This window comes from Chlorocebus sabaeus, chromosome 8 (genome assembly GCF_047675955.1).
Source record: "Chlorocebus sabaeus isolate Y175 chromosome 8, mChlSab1.0.hap1, whole genome shotgun sequence".
Taxonomy (NCBI): domain Eukaryota; kingdom Metazoa; phylum Chordata; class Mammalia; order Primates; family Cercopithecidae; genus Chlorocebus; species Chlorocebus sabaeus.
This window is the reverse complement of record NC_132911.1, coordinates 116,207,829-116,227,205: the sequence shown is the minus strand read 5'-3', so window position 1 is coordinate 116,227,205 and position 19,377 is coordinate 116,207,829. Positions and strand designations below refer to the sequence as shown.

Genomic DNA, 19,377 nt, shown 5'->3' with positions numbered 1-19,377 from the left:
ATTCATTTGATCCTCAATCGCTGATACTCTTTCTTCCAGTTGATCGAGTCGGTTACTGAAGCTTGTGCATTTGTCACGTATTTCTCGTGTCATGGTTTTCATCTCTTTCGTTTCGTTTATGACCTTCTCTGCATTAATTACTCTAGCCATCAATTCTTCCACTTTTTTATCAAGATTTTTAGTTTCTTTGCGCTGGGTACGTAATTCCTCCTTTAGCTCTGAGAAGTTTGATGGACTGAAGCCTTCTTCTCTCATCTCGTCAAAGTCATTCTCTGTCCAGCTTTGATCCGTTGCTGGCGATGAGCTGCGCTCCTTTGCCGGGGGAGATGCGCTCTTATTTTTTGAATTTCCAGCTTTTCTGCCCTGCTTTTTCCCATCTTTGTGGTTTTATCTGCCTCTGGTCTTTGATGATGGTGACATACAGATGGGGTTTTGGTGTAGGTGTCTGCTGTTTGATAGTTTTCCTTCTAACAGTCAGGACCCTCAGCTGTATGTCTGTTGGAGATTGCTCGAGGTCCACTCCAGACCCTGTTTGCCTGGGTATCAGCAGCAGAGGCTGCAGAAGATAGAATATTGCTGAACCGCGAGTGTACCTGTCTGATTCTTGCTTTGGAAGCTTCCTCTCAGGGGTGTACTCCACCCTGTGAGGTGTGGGGTGTCAGATCGCCCCTAGTGGGGGATGTCTCCCAGTTAGGCTACTCAGGGGTCAGGGACCCACTTGAGCAGGCAGTCTGTCCCTTCTCAGATCTCAACCTCTGTGTTGGGAGATCCACTGCTCTCTTCAAAGCTGTCAGACAGAGTCGTTTGCGTCTGCAGAGGTTTCTGCTGCGTTTGTTATTGTTTACTGTGCCCTGTCCCCAGAGGTGGAGTCTACAGAGACAGGCAGGTTTCCTTGAGCTGCTGTGAGCTCCATCCAGTTGGAGCTTCCCAGCGGCTTTGTTTACCTACTTAAGCCTCAGCAATGGCTGGCGCCCCTCCCCCAGCCTCACTGCTGCCTTGCCGGTAGATCACAGACTGCTGTGCTAGCAATGAGGGACGCTCTGTGGGCGTGGGACCCTCCCGGCCAGGTGTGGGATATAATCTCCTGGTGTGCCCATTTCCTTAAAGTGCAGTATTGGGGTGGGAGTTACCTGATTTTCCAGGTGTTGTGTGTCTCAGTTCCCCTGGCTAGGAAAAGGGATTCCCTTCCCCCTTGCGCTTCCCAGGTGAGGCGATGCCTCGCCCTGCTTCAGCTCTCGCTGGTTGGGCTGCAGCAGCTGACCAGCACTGATTGTCTGGCACTCCCTAATGAGATGAACTCAGTACCTCAGTTGAAAATGCAGAAATCACCAGTCTTCTGTGTCGCTCGCACTGGGAGTTGGAGACTGGAGCTGTTCCTATTCGGCCATCTTGCTCCGCCCCCCCGTCTTACATTTAAGTCTTAATCTATTTTGATTTTAGTTTTGTATATAGTGAGAGATAGGGGTCTAGTTTTATTCTTCTACGTGTGGATATCCAATTTCTGCAGCACTATTTATTGAAGTCCTTTCACAGTGTATTTGTTAAAAATGAGTTGGCTGTAGATGTATGGATTTATTTCTGTGTTATTTTTCCTCTTCCATTTGTCTATATGTCTATTTTTATCACACTGTCTTGTTTACTATAACTTTGCCGTATATTTTAAAGTCAGATAGCTTGATGCCACCAAGCTATCTTTATTCTTTTTGCTCCAGTTGCTTTAATTATTCAGGATCTTTTGTGATTCCATAGGAATTTTAGAATTTTTTAAAAATTTTCTCTGAAGAGTGGCATTAGTACTTTTTTTAAATAAAAAAAGTGAACGCTGACAAGTTTTACTAAATAAAAATTTTGCATTGTTTATTTTTCACCATAATGTTCTGGCATGCTTCTAATGATTGAATCACCCAGCTTAGTGATAGCCAGTATGTGTTGTCTGTAGTATATTCCACATGCTGTACCCAATTCAGTGTTATTGCCTCTGTAGTGATGGATACCAGTTTTGGCCAACAATACTTGGTACTATAATTCAGATTTCTTCAAAGTCAGGCAGTTTCTAGAGTGGATGATAAATTTTGCTTTGCCTTGTCTGATCATCTTCAGAGTTGGCTTGTACCCTAGCATCTTTTTAATGTGTTGTTGTGTTCAGTTTGCTAGTATTTGGTTGAGGCTCTTTGCATCTATGTTCATCTGGGAAATTGGCCTATATTTTCCACTTTTCATAATGAGTTGGAGTATAGAGTTAATTGACTCCAGTGATGTTTTCCTCTTCTTTGTGTCCCCCATGTTCCCGCCTTAGGTGCAGGACAGGCCCTACTCAAGAGCACCTGCCAAGATGGCCAGGGAGCAAGAAAATGTCATTGGTACTTTGGAAGGAATTACTTTGAATTTGTAAATGACTTTGGGTAGTACAGACCTTATAAAAATATTAATTCTTCCAATCTTTGGACATTAAATGTCTTTCCATTTTTCTTGCATCCTATTTTTTTAGTAACGTTTTATAAATTTCATTGTAGAGAGATTTCACTCCTTTAGTTAAATTTATTTCTAGGTATTTTATATATTTTGTAGCTATTGTAAATGGGATTTATTTCATGATTTTTTTCATATGGTTTGTTATTGGCATATAAAAATGCTACTACTGAGTTTTGTATGTTGATTTTGTATCCTGCCACATTACTGAGTTTATTTATAAGTTCTAACAACATTTTGGTTGAACCTTTAGGTTCCTTTAAATATAAGATCATGTCATTTGCACACAAGGATAGTATTACTTCTTCCTAATTTAGATGCCTTTTATTTCTTTGTTTCATTTAATGGATCTGGGCAGAACTTTTAGTACTATGATGAATAAAAGTTATAAAAGTGGTCATTCTTGGCCTTGTCTTGTTCCATATCTTAGAAAAAAAGGCTATTAACATTTCTCCATTTAGGATGATGTTAGCTGTTGTTTTGTTATATATGGCCTTTGTTATTTTGGGATATATTCCTTCCATAACCAGTTTGTTGAGAACTGTTATCATTAAGGGATGCTGAATTTTGCTGTCAGCTTTTTTTCTTTTTCTTTCTTTTTTTTTTTTTTTTTTTTTTTTAGCATCTGTTGAAATGCTGCATATAGTTTATATCCATGATTCTGCTAATGAGGTGTATCCTGTTCACTGATTTGAATATGTTGAATGATATTTGCATCCCAGGGATGTATCCCACTTGATCACAGTAAATCATCTTTTTAATGTGTTGTTGTGTTCAGTTTGCTAGTATTGGGTTGAGACTCTTTGTTTTCTTTTTCTGCTGTGTCTTTGATTTTGATATCAGAGTAAATTGGCCTCATAGAATGAGTTTGGAAGTGTATTTCCTCTTCAATTCTTTGAAATAGTTGATTAGAATTGGTATTAGATCTTCTTTAAATGTTTGGTAGAATTTAGCAGTGAATCCATTTGGTCCTGAGTTTTTCATCGATGGGAGCCTTTTTTCTTTCTTTCTTTCTTTCTTTCTTTCTTTCTTTCTTTCTTTTTTTTTTTTTTACTACTTTCAACTCATTGCTTGTTATTGGTCTGTTCAAGTTTTCTATTTCTTCATAGATCAATTTTGGTAGATTTATGTGTCCAAAGATTTGTGTACTTCTAGGTTTTCCCATTTTTTGTGTGTTCTTCTTCATAATAGTCTCTAATAATTCCTCGTGTTTCTGTGGTATCGGTTTTAATCTCTCATTTTTTGCCTGTGATTTTTATCTGAGTCTTCTGTCCTTTCTCTTAGTCTAGCTAAGAAAAAATTGTTAATTTAGTTTATCTTTTCAAAAAAAGAGTTTTCATTTTATACTTTGTGTGTTTTTTCACTCTTTTTTTTTTTTTTTTTTTTTTTTTTTTTTTTTTTTTTTTTCCTGTTCTGATCTTTATTCCTTCTTTCCTTCTACTAATTTGGAGTTTGATTTGTCATTGTTTTCTAGCTCTTTGAGGTGCATCAGATTGTAAATTTGAAGTCTTTCTACTTTTTTTATAGGTATTTCCTGCTATAAATTGGTACTGATTTTGTTGTATATTTTAGGTTTTATTTGGGGTGTTTTGTTTACATTTCCTTTTTTCATTAAATATTTTAATTTCCTTCTTAATTTCTTCATTGACCCATTGGTTGTTCAGGATCATGTCATTTAATTTCCATGTTATTTATACAATTTCTAATGTTTCTTTTGCCTTTGATTTCTGGTTTTATTCCATTATAGTCAGAAAAGATACTTATACGATTCAAATATTTTGGGATTTGTCAAGACTTGTTTTGTGGCATAACCTATGCTCTATCCCAGAGAATGTTCCTGGTACTAATGAGAAGTATGTATACTCTGCAGCAGCCGGATACAATCTTTTGTAAAGATGTCAAGTAGGTCCATTTGGTGTGCAGTGTAGTTTTATTCCAATGTTTCTTTGTTGATTTTCTGTCTGGATGATCTATCCATTGCTGATTGTGGAGTGTTGAAGTCCCCCACTGTTATTGTGTTGTTCTTCCTCTCTTCCTTTAGCTGTATTAATATCTCCTTTAAATATTTGGACACTTTGATATTGGGTACATATATACTTATGATTTTTATACCCTCTTGATAAATTGAGCCCTTCATTATTATATAATAACTTCCTTTGTATCTCTTTAGTTTTTTGACTTGCCATCTATTTTATCTAAGTATAGGTACTCTCGCTCTTTTTTGGTTTCCCTTTGCATAAAATACCTTTTTCATACCTTCACACTCAACATATGCATGTCCTTATAGATGAATATGTTCCTTCCAGGCAGCATGAATTTGGGTCTTATTTTTTAATTCATTCAGCCACTTTGTTTTTCAATTAAAAATTGAGTCAATTTACATTCAATGCCATTATTGATAGATAAGGACTTACTAATGCCATTTTGTTACTTTTTTTCTGGTTATTTTATAACTCCTCTTTTTCTTTCTTCTTCACTTCCTTTGTGGTTAACTGATTTTCTTAACCACAAATTTCTGGACTCATAAATCTACCAAAATTGATCCAGGAAGAAATAGAAAACTTGAATAGACCAATAACAAGTAATGAGTTAAATGATTTTCTTAACCACAAAGGTAGTATGTTTGAATCCCTTGCTTTTTATTTTTACTTTCTCTATTATAAGCCTATGTTTTGTGATTACTGTGTGGCTTACAAAGAAAATCTTTTAGTTGTAACAAGTTATTTTAAACTAATAGCTACTTAAGTTTGGTGGCAGAGAAAAGCATAGAAACAAGCAAAGAAAAATCTATAAAGCCCTGCATTTTGATTTCCTACTGCTCTCCATATTCAGGCTTTTTGTTGTATCAATTTATATATTTCCATATTATCTATCTCATAACAAATTGTTATAGTTATTATTTTTGATAGACGTGTCTTTTTGTCTTCAGACTAAAGATACAAGTGTTACACACCATGATTACAGTATTAGAATATTCTGAATTTGTCTTTGTACTTAATTTTATCAGTGAGTTTTATACTTTCAGATGATTTCTTGCTGTATATTAACATCCCTTTCTTTCAGATAGAAGGACTCCCACTAGCATTTCTTATAAGACAGTTATGATGATGAAGTCTCTTAGCTTTTGTTTGTCTGTGAGTTTTTATTTCTGCTTCATGTTTGAAAGGCAGTTTTTCTCACTACTATATTCTTGGTTAGAAATTTTTTTGCCTTTAGCCCTTTGAATATTCCATGATACTCTCTCATAGCTTGCTGAGAAGTCTACTGCCAAATCGTAGCTCATTTATATGTTATTTGCTTTGCTTTTGCTGTTTGTAGAATCCTCTTTGTCCTTGACATTTGAGAGTTTGATTATTAAATGCCCTGGGATAGTGTTATTTTGGTTGACTCTGCTTTGTGATCTTTGACCTTTTTGTACCTGGATAGTCATATTTTTCTCTAAATTTGGAATGTTCTCTGTTATCATTTCTTTGAATATACTTTGTGTCCCTACCTCTCACTCCTTTTTCAAGTCCAATGACACTTAGATTTGCCTTCTTGAAGCCGTTTTCTAAATCTTGTAAGCCTTCTTTATTCTTCTTAATCCTTTGATTGTATATTTTCAAATAGCCTGTCTTCCAGGTCATGAATTATTTCCTCTGCTTAATCAGTTCTGCTGTTGAGACACTCTAATGCATTTTTGCATTCATCAGTTCATCAATTGTATTTTTCATCTGTAGGTTTGTAGGTTTCTATTTGATTTTTTAAATTTTATACACACACACACACATATATATATAATTTCTCGAATAAACTTCTAAATTGATTATCTGAGTTTCTGGAAGTTCATTGAGCTTCCTCAAATTAGCTATTTTGAATTCACCAAAAGGTTGCACATCTCGGTCACTCCAAGGTTAATCACTGGTGACTTAGTCTGTTTGGTTAGATCATATTTTCTTGAATGTTCTTGAGACTTGTGGACATGTGTCAATCAATGTCTGGGCATTATAGAGTTAGTTATTTATTTCAGTCTTCACAGTCTGGCCTTGTTAGTACCCATCCTTCTTCAGAGAACGTTTCAAAAATTCAAACAGGATTTATTATTGAGTTCCCCAAGCTTGTAGTCACTTCAGCTGTTTCAGTACTAGAGAATATTCTAAGTCCAATTATACTGTAACTATCTTGTGGACTTTTATGTACTTATTTCTGATGGACTTTTGAGAGATCATGGAGAATTTCTTGGGTTGCCAGGATGATCTCTCCTGGAACTCCACTCACTCTCCTCTCTTTCCCTCAAACAGGAGTCTCTTCATACTCAGCTGCCTGGAGTTTGGGAAGGGGTGATGTGACCATTCCTGTGGCTGTTGTAACTGGCATCATGCTGGATTGCGCCCAAAGCCTGCAACCTTCCAGAGCAGCACAGCACTGAGGCTCACCCAATGCCCATAATCATGGCCTGACTGCTGCTGATGTTTATTGATAGCCTCAGGCCACTTTAATCAGCTGGTAGTGAAGCTAGCTCAGATTTGGGTTTGTTCCATCCTGCCAGAGTAGCAGATTTCCTTCTGTCATGGAATTTATCTAGAAGAAATGATGGAAGCAGTGGCCTGAAATCAGGGGCTTTGGGGATCTGCCCCATGCTGTGTTGTGTTGTGGTGGCAGTGTGCTAGTTTACAAGGCCAAGTCCCCAGTACTCTTCCCTCTCCTTCCCTCAAGTGGAAGATGTCTCGTCTCTCTCTTTGTCTCTGCACTGTGCTACCTGGAGTTACAGGAAGGGTGACATCTGCACTTCTGTGGCCCCTGCAGCTGATGTCACTCTGGGTTGCACCATAACACAACCTTCCAGGTCAGTGCAGCAGTGGGACTCACCCAAAGACCATGGTCACTACAGAATTGCTGCCACTGAAATTTATTTGAGGCCCAAGACCATTTCAGTCAGCTAGGGCTTAAGCCCTTTTGCTGTGACTGTGGCTACAGATTTCTGTCCTGCCTGGTGTGAGAATAAATATTCCCTCTCTGGGTACTGGCCCAGAGTCAAGGACTCTGGAATTCTGCCCAATGCTGTGCTCCACTGTGGTAGGATCAACACGGACTTCTAATGCAAAGTCGCAACTGAGTTTTATATATTCTTGTGTTGTATGTTTGATATATAGAATCCTTTCATTTCAAATTGAAGACCTTTCTTAGCATTTCTTGTAAGACATGTCTAGTGGTGATGAGCTCCTTCAACTTTTGTTTGGGAGTCTTTTTCTGTCCTCCATTTTTGAAAGACAGTTTGGCCATGTACGGTGGCAGGCTATTTTTTCTTTTCACATTTTAAATATACCATCACCCTCCTTTATGGTCTCCAAAGCTTCTGCTGAAATAGCTACTCTTAGGGAGCTTCCCCTTATATGTGACAAGTTCTTTTTCTCTTTCTGCTTTCAAAATGTTTTCTTTGTCTTTAATGACTATTGACAATTTGCTTGTAATGTGTCTCAGTGTGGATTTCTTTAGGTTACTCTTATTTGGTGTTCCTTGGAGTTCTTGGTTCTGGATGTTCATTTCATTCTCCAGATTTGGGAAGATTTTAGCTATTATTTGCTTGAGTAAACTATTTTGTTTTTTCTTTTTCTCTTCTCCTTCTGAAACTCTCCTAATGTAAATATTGGTCCCTAAATTGTGAGCTTTAAGATTTCTTCACTTTTTTCATTATTTCGTTCTTTTTGCTCTTTTGATTGAATTATTTTTATTATTTATTTATTTATTTATTTATTTTATTATACTTTTAAGTTTTAGGGTGCATGTGCACGATGTGCAGCTTTGTTACATATGTATACATGTGTCATGTTGGTGTGCTGCACCCATTAACTCATCAGTTACATTAGGTATATCTCCTAATGCTATCCCTGTCCCCTCTCCCCACCCCACTACAGGCCCCAGTGTGTGATGTTCCCCACTCTGTGTCCAAGTGTTCTCATTGTTCAGTTCTCACCTATGAGTGAGAACATGCGGTGTTTGGTTTTCTGTCCTTGCGATAGTTTGCTCAGAATGATGGTTTCTAGCTTCATCCATATCCCTACAAAAGACATGAACTCATCCTTTTTCTATGGCTGCATACTATTCCATGGTATATATGTGCCACATTTTCTTACTCCAGTCTATCATTGATGGACATTTGGGTTGGTTCCAAGTCTTTGCTATTGTGAATAGTACCACAATAAACATACATGTGCACGTGTCTTTATAGCAGCATGATTTATAATCCTTTGGGTATATACCCAGTAATGGGATGGCTGGGTCAAATGGTATTTCTAGTTATGGATCCTTGAGGAATCGCTACACTGTCTTCCACAATGGTTGAACTCGTTTACAGTCCCACCAACAGTGTAAAAGTGTTTCTATTTCTCCACATCCTCTCTAGCACCTGTTGTTTCCTGACTTTTTAATGATTGCCCTTCTAACTGGTGTGAGATAGTATCTCATTGTGGTTTTGATTTGCATTTCTCTGATGGCCAGTGATGATGAGCACTTTTTCATGTGTCTGTTGGCTGCATAAATGTCTTCTTTTGAGAAGTGTCTGTTCATATCCTTTGCTCACTTTTTGATGGGGTTGTTTGATTTTTTTCTTGTAAATTTGTTTAAGTTCTTTGTAGATTCTGGATATTAGCCCTTTGTTAGATGGCTAGATTGTAAAAATTTTCTCCCATTCTGTAGGTTGCCTGTTCCCTCTGGTGGTAGTTTCTTTTGCTGTGCAGAAGCTCTTTAGTTTAATTAGATCCCATTTGTCAATTTTGGCTTTTGTTGCCATTGCTTTTGGTGTTTTAGTCATGAAGTCCTTATGCATGCCTATGTCCTGAATGGTATTGCCTAGGTTTTCTTCTAGGGTTTTTATGGTTTTAGTTCTAACATCAAAGTCTTTAATCCATCTTGAATTAATTTTTGTATAAGGTGTAAGGAAGGGATCCAGTTTCAGCTTTCTACATATGGCTAACCAGTTTTCCCACCACCATTTATTAAACAGGGAATCCTTTCCCCATTTTTTGTTTTTGTCAGGTTTGTCAAAGATCAGATGGTTGTAGATGTGTGGTATTATTTCTGAGGATTCTGTTCTGTTCCATTGGTCTATATCTCTGTTTTGGTACCAGTACCATGCTGTTTTGGTTACTGTAGCTATGTAGTATAGTTTGAAATCAGGTAGCGTGATGCCTCCAGCTTTGTTCTTTTGACTTAGGATTGTCTTGGTGATGCGGGCTCTTTTTTGTTTCCATATGAACTTTAAAGCAGTTTTTTCCAATTCTGTGAAGAAGCTCATTGGTAGCTTGATGGGGATGGCATTGAATCTATATATTACCTTGGGCAGTATGGCCATTTTCATAATATTGATTCTTCCTATTCATGAGCATGGAATGTTCTTCCATTTGTTTGTATCCTCTTTTATTTTGTTGAGCAGCGGTTTGTAGTTCTCCTTGAAGAGGTCCTTCACATCCTTTGTAAGTTGGATTCCTAGCTATTTTATTTTCTTTGTAGCAGTTCTGAATGAGAGTTCACTCATGAACTCTCTGTTATTGCTGTATAGGAATGCTTGTGATTTTTGCACATTGATTTTTTTATCCTGAGACTTCGTTGAAGTCGCTTATCAGCTTAAGGAGATTTTGGGCTGAGATGATGGGGTTTTCTAAATATACAATCATGTCATCTGCAAACAGGGACGATTTGACTTCCTGTTTTCCTAATTGATTACCCTTTATTTCTTTCTCCTGCCTGATTGCCCTAGCCAGAACTTCCAACACTATGCTGAACAGGAGTGGTGAGAGAGGGCATCCCTGTCTTGTGCCAGTTTTCAAAGGGAATGCTTCTAGTTTTTGCCCATTTGACTGAATTATTTTTAATGATGTCTCCTTGAGTTGCTGGTCCTTTTATTAGCTCAATCTAGTCTGCTGCTGAACCTCACTAGTTATTTTTCACTTCAGTTATTGTGTTCTTCAGTCCCATGATTTCTGTTTGGTACTTTCTTATATTTTCTGTCTGTTTGTTGAAATTCTCATTTTGTTCATGCATGATTCTCTTGACGCTTGTGGGCATCTTTATGATAGTTATTTTGACTTTTCTGTCAGATAAATTGTATAACTTCATTTTATTAAGGTTGTTGTCTGGAGATTTATCTTATTCCTTTGTTTGAATTATTTTTTTGATTCTTAATTTTCCTTGATGCTCCGCATTGGCGTATGTGTATTATCCAATTATACACACTGCATCCCATCTGCCCAGACTCTGCTTGTACCAGAGAAGACCACCATCAATCAACCTGGCCAGAGATTCTACAGTTTCTACCAACAACTGTTTCTCTTTACAAGGAGAAACAGACAGATGGGATTTGTTGGTTTGTTTTTTTGAGACAGAGTCTTGTTCTGTCACCCAGGCTGTAGTGCAGTGGCAACTCACAATGCACAGCAGTCTCAACCTCCCAGGCTCAAATTGAACCTTCTGCCTCAGCCTTCTCAGTAGCTGAGACTATAGACATGCACCACTCTGCTGGCTAATTTTTGTATTTTTTGTGGGGATGTGGTTTTGCCATGCTGTTCAGGCTGATCTTGAACTCCTGAACTCGGCCTTTCAAATATTCAAAGTACTCGGATTATAGGTGTGAGCCACTGTACCCCACTAGCTGTGCTTTTTGCGTGTTTGCTCTGTGCTGACCCACTGGGGGAAACTATGACATCTACCCGTCCAAATCACTATTTCCGTTATCCCTTATTTGTGGCAGACCAGTTAGAGTTGTAAGACTGGCAAATAGTTGCCAGTTCTTTGGGCAGTCTTGGCAAAGCTGGGGCATTGGATGTTCAGATAAACTCATTTTCTTCTCAGAGAGAAGCTGAGAGCTGATTTTTGTTTGTTTGTTTGTTTGTGGTTGTTGTTGTTGCTCATGTTATGCTGAGCACAAAGAAGACTTGGGACATCTGAGCAGCAGGGAAGCTTGAAGCTAGGGGCAATTGATGCCCCTAGCTTCCATCTCTGTTTTCCCGAGCTAATATACTGTGCTGGTCCCATCAGAGATCCAAGACTGGCAAGACAGAAGCCAGACCTTTGCAGAGCCCTCTTGGAATCGTTGGGGTGATGCATGTGCAAACCAAGCCCTTTTCTCCTCCGGGAGAAGCTGGGAGCTAGGAGTGAATCTCTTCCTGATTATATAGCACTGTGCCAGTGGTGGGGATTCTGGCGAGAGGGTGTTCTGGATCTCTCTTCTAGTTTTGGTCAGTCTGGTTTCACATTCACCTTGGCTGCAGGAGCCTTTCATTAAGTTTCTGGATTTCTCATAAAGGAAATTTGTTGATGATTTGTTCCCAAATTTGTGTTTTTTGGGGGGTAGAGTGTATAGGACTTTCTACTTTGCCATCATGCTGATGTCACTTGTCATGTTCTTTTTATTGGAATTATTTCCTAAATTAAAGTGCTCCTTGGTATTCAATTTATCACTAGCGTCACGATATCTTTGTTAGTAATAGGTTTTTCTTTCCTAATTACTTGCTAGCATGTTATGAAGAATGGGATATTTTAATTGAAGAATTTACTGTGTTTGAATCCTCGTTTTCTGTCTTTAAATCTTGGTATATGTTGGGACTTTAGACCTAAGAGTGTATAACTAGTTATTTTAAGATATTATTACTTGGTATTCTTTTTTATGAGTAAATTGCCTACAAACTTTAAGATGATAAATCATTGGAATAGATGTTTGGATTAACTACATGATTTTTAGATTTTTAATATTTATATTAAGGATTATGTACAAACTGCTAATAATGTCTGCACACTAATTACAAAAAAACTCAATTAAATTTTCTTTTTAAAAAGTGGTGATGAACTTGCAACTTGCATACTGTGTATGTTAACATACATGAGGACCATAGTGTTTTCACTGATGATGTGAAAACCAGAAGACACAAACGTGTTTTAAAAAGGAGGACTTTGTATTTAGGTGAAATGAAAACTCTACTATACTAATTTCATCACATTGTATTCTAAATTATCTTCTGAGAATGTAAGAAGAGTGTTAATACACCAACTCCCTTAGCAGAACTTCACAAATAGTTGAATAAATCTATTTTTATATGAGTCACGTCAACTGCATCAATTAGAGAATCAGTAACATTGATTGCCTCAAATACTTAAATTCCAATGCAAGTTTTATTTTTGTGTTCATTTCATGATGTCAAAGTCTTTGAAAGTTGATTGTGTTAAAGTTAATTCAGTTAAAATTAGTATTTTATTATTTTTAAATTTACTGAGACTTAGGCCGGGTGCGGTGCCTCACGCCTGTAATCCCAGCACTTTGGCAGGCCAGGGCGGGTGGATCACGAGGTCAGGAGATCAAAACCATCCTGGCTAACATATGAAACACTGTCTCCACTAAAAATACAAAAAATTAGCCGGGCATGGTGGTGGGCGCCTGTAGTCTCAGCTACTCGGGAGGCTGAGGCAGGAGAATGGCCTGAACCTGGGAGGCGGAGCTTACAGTGAGCCGAGATCGTGCCACTGCACTCTAACCTGGGTGACAGAGCAATACTCTGTCTCAAAATAAACAAACAAACAAACAAACAAATTTACTGAAGCTTGTTTTACTGAGAAAACCATAGCCCAGCATGTTTAAAAAAAAAAAAAAATACCTTGTGCACCTACCTAAAAAAAGTGTATTCCCATAGTTTTTGCAGTGTTTTATAAGTATCAATTTTGTTGTTAGTGTTAATTATTCACTATCATTACTTCCTGCTCACTTATTTTATCAACTACTCAAGAAAAGTGTTAAAATGCCCCAGTACAGTTTCACATTTGTCTATTCTTTTCATCTTTTACTTTTATTTTTTGCTTCGTGCAGTTTGAAGATGTTATGAGCTGCATACATTTTGGATACTATGGGTTTTTTTTGAAACTTTTTTGATTCTTTTATTGATATGAAATCTCTCTCTTTTTCTCTGGTAATTTTCCTGTGTTAAAATTTACTTTGTCTATATGTATATCCTATGTTTAGTGTGGCATGTTCTGCCTTTTAGCATCTTTTTACTTTTAAGTTACCAGTGTCTTTATATTTAAAGTAGACTACTAGTAAATAACTTATGGTTGCATCTTGATGTTTTATAGTTTGAAAATCTCTATCCTTTAGTTGGAGTCTTTTAAGCATTAGACCATTTATGTTTAATACAATTATTCACTTGATCAAACTTTGTCTACCATATTGCTATATATATATATATATTAAAAAAATTGAATCCACCTGTTAATTGTTCCTTTTATTTTACCATCATTTTTTCTCTTCTGTTAGCTTATTAGCTATACCTCTTTTGGGAGGAAAGGAAAGCATTTGCTCTAACACTTGTAACGTTTATCTTTAGCTTATGAAAACTTGTCATATGTCAAATAGACAAACCTATCATTAAATAATATTATACCACCTCACATATAATGTAAGAACATTCTAATAGTATATTTCTATATCCTCCTTCAGGTCTTTGAGGCATGTTTTCATTTATCTTACTTTTACGTATGTTATAAACATCACAACCCTTTTTAAAAAACTATAAACTTAATATTTAAAATCTTTTAAATATTTGAAAGTGAGCAAAGGCCACAAATTAAAATTTAATATTAAAGATAAAATTATTTATTTTGTGATAAAATACAAATGTAAATTTTGGTGGTACATAACCTCATAATAAAAACAAATCTCTTACAAAGTTAAAAAACAGAAATGTACTAGGAATTGGTTGTTATGAACACAGAATTCATAACAGCAACCAATAAAATTATAATATTTACCCATCACAATAAAACTGTTGTTAAAATATACAAATATTTTATATGTAATTGAAATAATTGAGCTAAGTGGTGTGTGTTTCTGGGTGTGGTTGTGAGAGACACAGAGAGAGAGTGAGAGAGAGAGAAAATAAAGCTGATTCAAAAAATTAATAAAAGAACATAATATGCCAGTACCGTGTTCTCCTTATCCTGATCATTGTCAATAAGTCCTAGAAAGGTTTGAGTTTTTTGAAGTACTATTTTGCAAATAAACCAAAATGCCCTACTATGATACTGAATGATTTTGAAAATAAAACCTTTACATTTTGATAGCTATTCATTAAAATCCATTGAAAATTTTGAAGTGTTCAGTTAGTAGAATGCTAACAATCTTCAGCTTTTAGAATTTTAAGTAAATAGCAATTCTTGAAAACAATAAACAGGAAGACATTTAAGTGTGATTTCTTTAAAAGAATGAAAATTTCAAACTTTAATATTTTAGTATGCCTTGACTTGTTGAAGAAAGGATCTTTTGATAGTTATTTTTAATTGGATTAAATGTCCACTTTATTCTGGGATAGAATAAAGTTAAGAAAATGTTTATTTAATATAAATTATATATAAATAAAATTGTATTTATAAAATTTATTTTGTATATAATTATACAGCTTATACGTAAATATTTCAAAAAATTATAATTTTAGAAAACTTGTTTGACAAGTTTTATATTATAAAAGTGTGTCAAAAAATGTATTCTGAAAAGAAGTTAAAATTCAATACATGTGAAAATATTTGAGCTGAAATGTTTACATATTGCTTAATGAAAATAAAAATTAAATGGAAATTTTTCTTCATTTCAGAGAATTAACCTTGAGCGTACCAGGTAGCTTAACACTTATAAAGAGGAAATTTTCTCAATTAGAAATAGTATGGCTTATGATGACATCAGTTGAGCTACCGACAGTTTAAAATATATAAAAATGTTTCTAGCAATACTAATAAAAATAAGAATATATTGAAAAAACACATTCTTTAGAAAACATAGTAAAAAAGGCATTAAATGTGGCTAAGAAACCAATTAAAGAATGAAAATGTGTAACACAAATGATTATTTTGCATGTTATTTTAATATTCAGGAAATTCGCATAAAGAAGATGCTTTTGTACACAGATATGTCATTTTAATTTTTTAGAAATTATTTTATTTTTAAAACAGTTTTGTATAGATAACTATTTTGAGACATGCATGAATATAATATCAATTATGTTAATACATATTATAATTATTTAATTTTATTTAGTTTTTGCTTCTTGTTTCATGCTTAACAATTTTTTCAGTTTCAATAACAAAGTCCTCAGATTTTGATACACATGTTACTATTTTAAAACTATTTTTGCATCTACTCTCCTCTTAGCCTGTGTTCCCTAAAGGGTAAGAATGTCATCCTTGGTATTTGTGTCCCCAGAACTTGGCACGGCATATGGTACTTGGTACTTAGTAAATATTTAATGAATCTGATTGAATGGGTAAATTTTGTAAAAATGTAAAACTAAAAGCACACAAATACTGTATACTGTCAGTTAGAAGTAGTGTGAAACCATTTTTACGTAATTTCTCTCTTTTTTTTTTTTTAAAACTTATATTGGTCATCTCCGTATACTAGAATTCTATTTCAAATCGACTCGTATACTTTTCTATAATCTTTGGATGTAAAATGAGTTTCTTGTACAGATCCTTTTGACAGTCTTCAAGCTAACAGGCCTTTGATTCCACAAAACTTATATCATTGATTGTACCCTCACTTTTGTAAGCATCCTAGAGCATAAGAATCTATGAAAGCAGGGCTGTGTTGTTCCTGTCAATATCTCCAAAATCAAGCATGATACCTTGTTCAATAATTATTTGGTATAATAAATTAATGCATATGCATTTTTAAAAAAGAGATTTCTATATACTTGGAAGTGTATTACAACACTAGTTTTGAGGTTTCTTTTCCATACCATGCATTAAACAGCTTTGTTTCTCTCCTGGGTTGATGGGAATGTGTCTGTCATGCTGCCATCAACTTTAACCTGACTTGCCATATCATTAGATGTATCCTTAGTAACATAATGAAATTCTAAAGATAGTCACATTTCTGAGTAGCTGGCAGAATGTGGGCCTAATAATGATGTTGAACATTCTTTATAAAATTGATGGATCATGTACAAAGCAAGGGCTCAATCAAGGGCAAAATTCTCCAGGGTGAAATCCACCTCTAGGTTACCATCCGCATTTCAAATATTTTCTGATTGATTTGACTCTGGATGGGATTTTTCTCACAGGTTAAGTATTCCCATTACCCATCTTGATTTTCTCATAGATAGTGAGGTGGAGAATACAGTGTCATTTTTAGCCAATAGAAAAATATAAGGCAATAAAGCTGAAAGAGAGGGATGTAAGAAACTGTGAATACCAAATTTGGACCATGACCTTGCTAAGTCTGCTGACGCACAGCAAAAAATATAAAATTACTTCTTAAAAAACCTATACAGTGCATATTAAAATCTATTTGTCTTTTTTATTTCAGAATTGTATTTTCATAGAATTATGAATATAATTGTTAGAATAAAAATTTAATATTTTGTCTGATTCTAAATAAAACAAATGAAATATTCCTAGGCCAGGTGTTTTTTTGTTTTTTTGTTTTTTCTTTTTTGAGATGGAGTCTCACTCTGTTGCCCAGGCTGGAGTGCAGTGGCTTGAGCTTGGCTCACTGCAAGCTCCACCTCCTGGGTTCACGCCATTCTTCTGCCTCAGCCTCCTAAGTAGCTGGGACTACAGGTGCCTGCCTCCACGCCCGGCTAAATTTTTGTATTTTTAGTAGAGACAGGGTTTCACCGTGTTAGCCAGGATGGTCTCAATCTCCTGACCTCGTGATTTGCCCGCCTCGGCCTCCCAAAGTACTGGGATTACAGGCGTGATCTACCGCGCCCCGCCCCTAGGCCAGTTTTACAGATGAGGCAGGAAAGATTCAGGGACTAATACCAGGGATTAGCATCTTTTCTTAATACGGTGCACTAAGTCTAAGCCTCCTGCCTTTGATATCATTACTCATCCAACTGTATGAAATCCAAGATTTTTCTTCTTTGAAATGTCTTGAAATAAACAAGTTTATACCAAAAATTTGATTTCCCGAACAGAAAGGACACATAAGAACTTACGAGTGATTTCAGTGTATTTATTCTTTGTTATACCAAGCCATGCAATAAGAAAACTGGAGTGTTTTTTGTTTTTGTTTTTTTTTGTTTGTTTGTTTGTTTTGCTTTTGTCACCATAATGGTAGTTCAACTTATCTCTGACTTCAAGTAATCATCCATATTTCAGTTGAAAACTACATATGCACCAACTAGGCTTGTGAAATCTGTATGAAGTGAAGTGCATATTTCCAATGAAATTAAACTCCCAATTAGATGGAAGCAAAGATAAAATAAGTGAGAAGTATATTTACAGTAGCAATAATGAGAACTCAGTTATATTTTGTAGTAGTTAGTGCCATCTGTTTTTTTTTTTTTTTCCTGAACAAACCCTAGGTTATTCATAACAGATTAAAGCAATTAAAATGTAATGTAAATATTGTTATGGCACACTTGAAATAAACATCTCCTGGCTTCAAAATAATACCATATTATAAATAAACCTTCAGCATACACTGAAATGACAAATGACAGTTTCATTCATTCATTCATTCATTCATTCACTCATTTTTAACTATAGTAAAAAGTTCTCTTAAAATTCTTATACTGATGGACAGTTGATTTCTTCCTAGGGCATAGCAAAGCTAGATTTGATAAGGACATGTTACTTAATGATGAATGCTATGAACTCTTTCAGTGGATTTAGATCAGTGATGAAGATTGATGGTATTGTAAAAACAATTTCTAAGTAACATACGTTTTCTCAGATAAGCATACATTCTTTTATAATAATTCAAACAGATTCCTTAAAAACAATTAGAATAAAACAACATATATTGAAAAATTATTTCTACTATGTATAAGCAGTTATAAAATTGCATTACTTTTACATGTCTATCTTTTTTTCACATTCAGGGTAATGAGAATTTTAAAGAAAAAACTGCCTTGGGCATAGTTATTTGTTTTTAGCGGAAGATAAACAGTTCTATTTTGAAAGTAAAAATTTATTTCTAATTTATTATAACAATCAGAAAAACTCATTTCATTAGAAATAAATGCTACCATATAAAGTAAAATAACTAGCATAAAAAATAGAATAAAAATTAGAAGATTTTATATTTTTGCTAATGTTCACTCTATTTCCTATGTCAGTGATTTTTGCCTTCTATTTTGAATATATTTCTAAAACATATTTTTATCTGGTTATAATAAATTAGAAGTACATTTGCAATGACATCAAGTGTCTAGGGAAAATTTACATAGGTGAAATTTTATACTTATGCTTTACATTTTTACTTTCCAAATCAGAAGATTAAAAGGTTTTATAATTTTGTAATATTTTGGACATGGTAAGTTGAGGAACCTACTAGATATCTAAGTACAGAAGTTAAACAGGCACTTGAAGAGAAATGGTTAAGAGCTCAGAAAAAAAGTTAAGGCTGGATATATAAATTTCAGGGACATCAAGCTAAAAATAATATTTGAACTTGCGAAGTTATTTAGTGAGAAATTGTGGAAAGAAGGGACAAGATCATTAAGGACTAATTCCTAAGGTGCTCCAGCCCTCAGTCATCAGGTTATCAAGTAACAAAAGCAAAAGATACCAAAAGAGAGCAGCAAATAAGCCAGAAAGAAAACCAGACTAGACCGATGAATTGGAGGCCAGAAAACAAAACAAAACAAAACCAAAAACAGCGCTTGAAGAAGGAGGGAATAATCAGCTCTAATAAATGTTGCTGAAAGGTTTTTGAAAGAAAGCATAAAAGTTACCACTGGATTTGGCAGCCTGGATTTAAAAATAGTGGAATAGAGGAAAGATTGACAATAAAACTGGAGACAATTGTATAGAAACTTCTCTCAGGAGATATATCTAATAGATTTTCTATTAAAGAAAGCAAAGAAATAGGAAAGCAGCTGAAAGAGGATGGGGATATTATAAAGTTTTGTTTATTTAAGATGAAAGATATAAGCCACAATTACATGC

The 19,377-nt window shown here is 35.2% G+C and overlaps 1 protein-coding gene and 1 pseudogene across 2 annotated transcripts in view; one reads left to right on the top strand and one right to left on the bottom strand.

Moving 5' to 3' along the window:
- The window catches only part of CSMD3 (CUB and Sushi multiple domains 3), a 1,272,067-nt gene that overhangs the window by 948,463 nt on the left and 304,227 nt on the right, over positions 1 to 19,377 (top strand). The gene's annotated exons all lie outside the window — the stretch shown is intronic.
- LOC140712329 (large ribosomal subunit protein eL30-like) lies at positions 1,858 to 2,283 on the bottom strand (annotated as a pseudogene).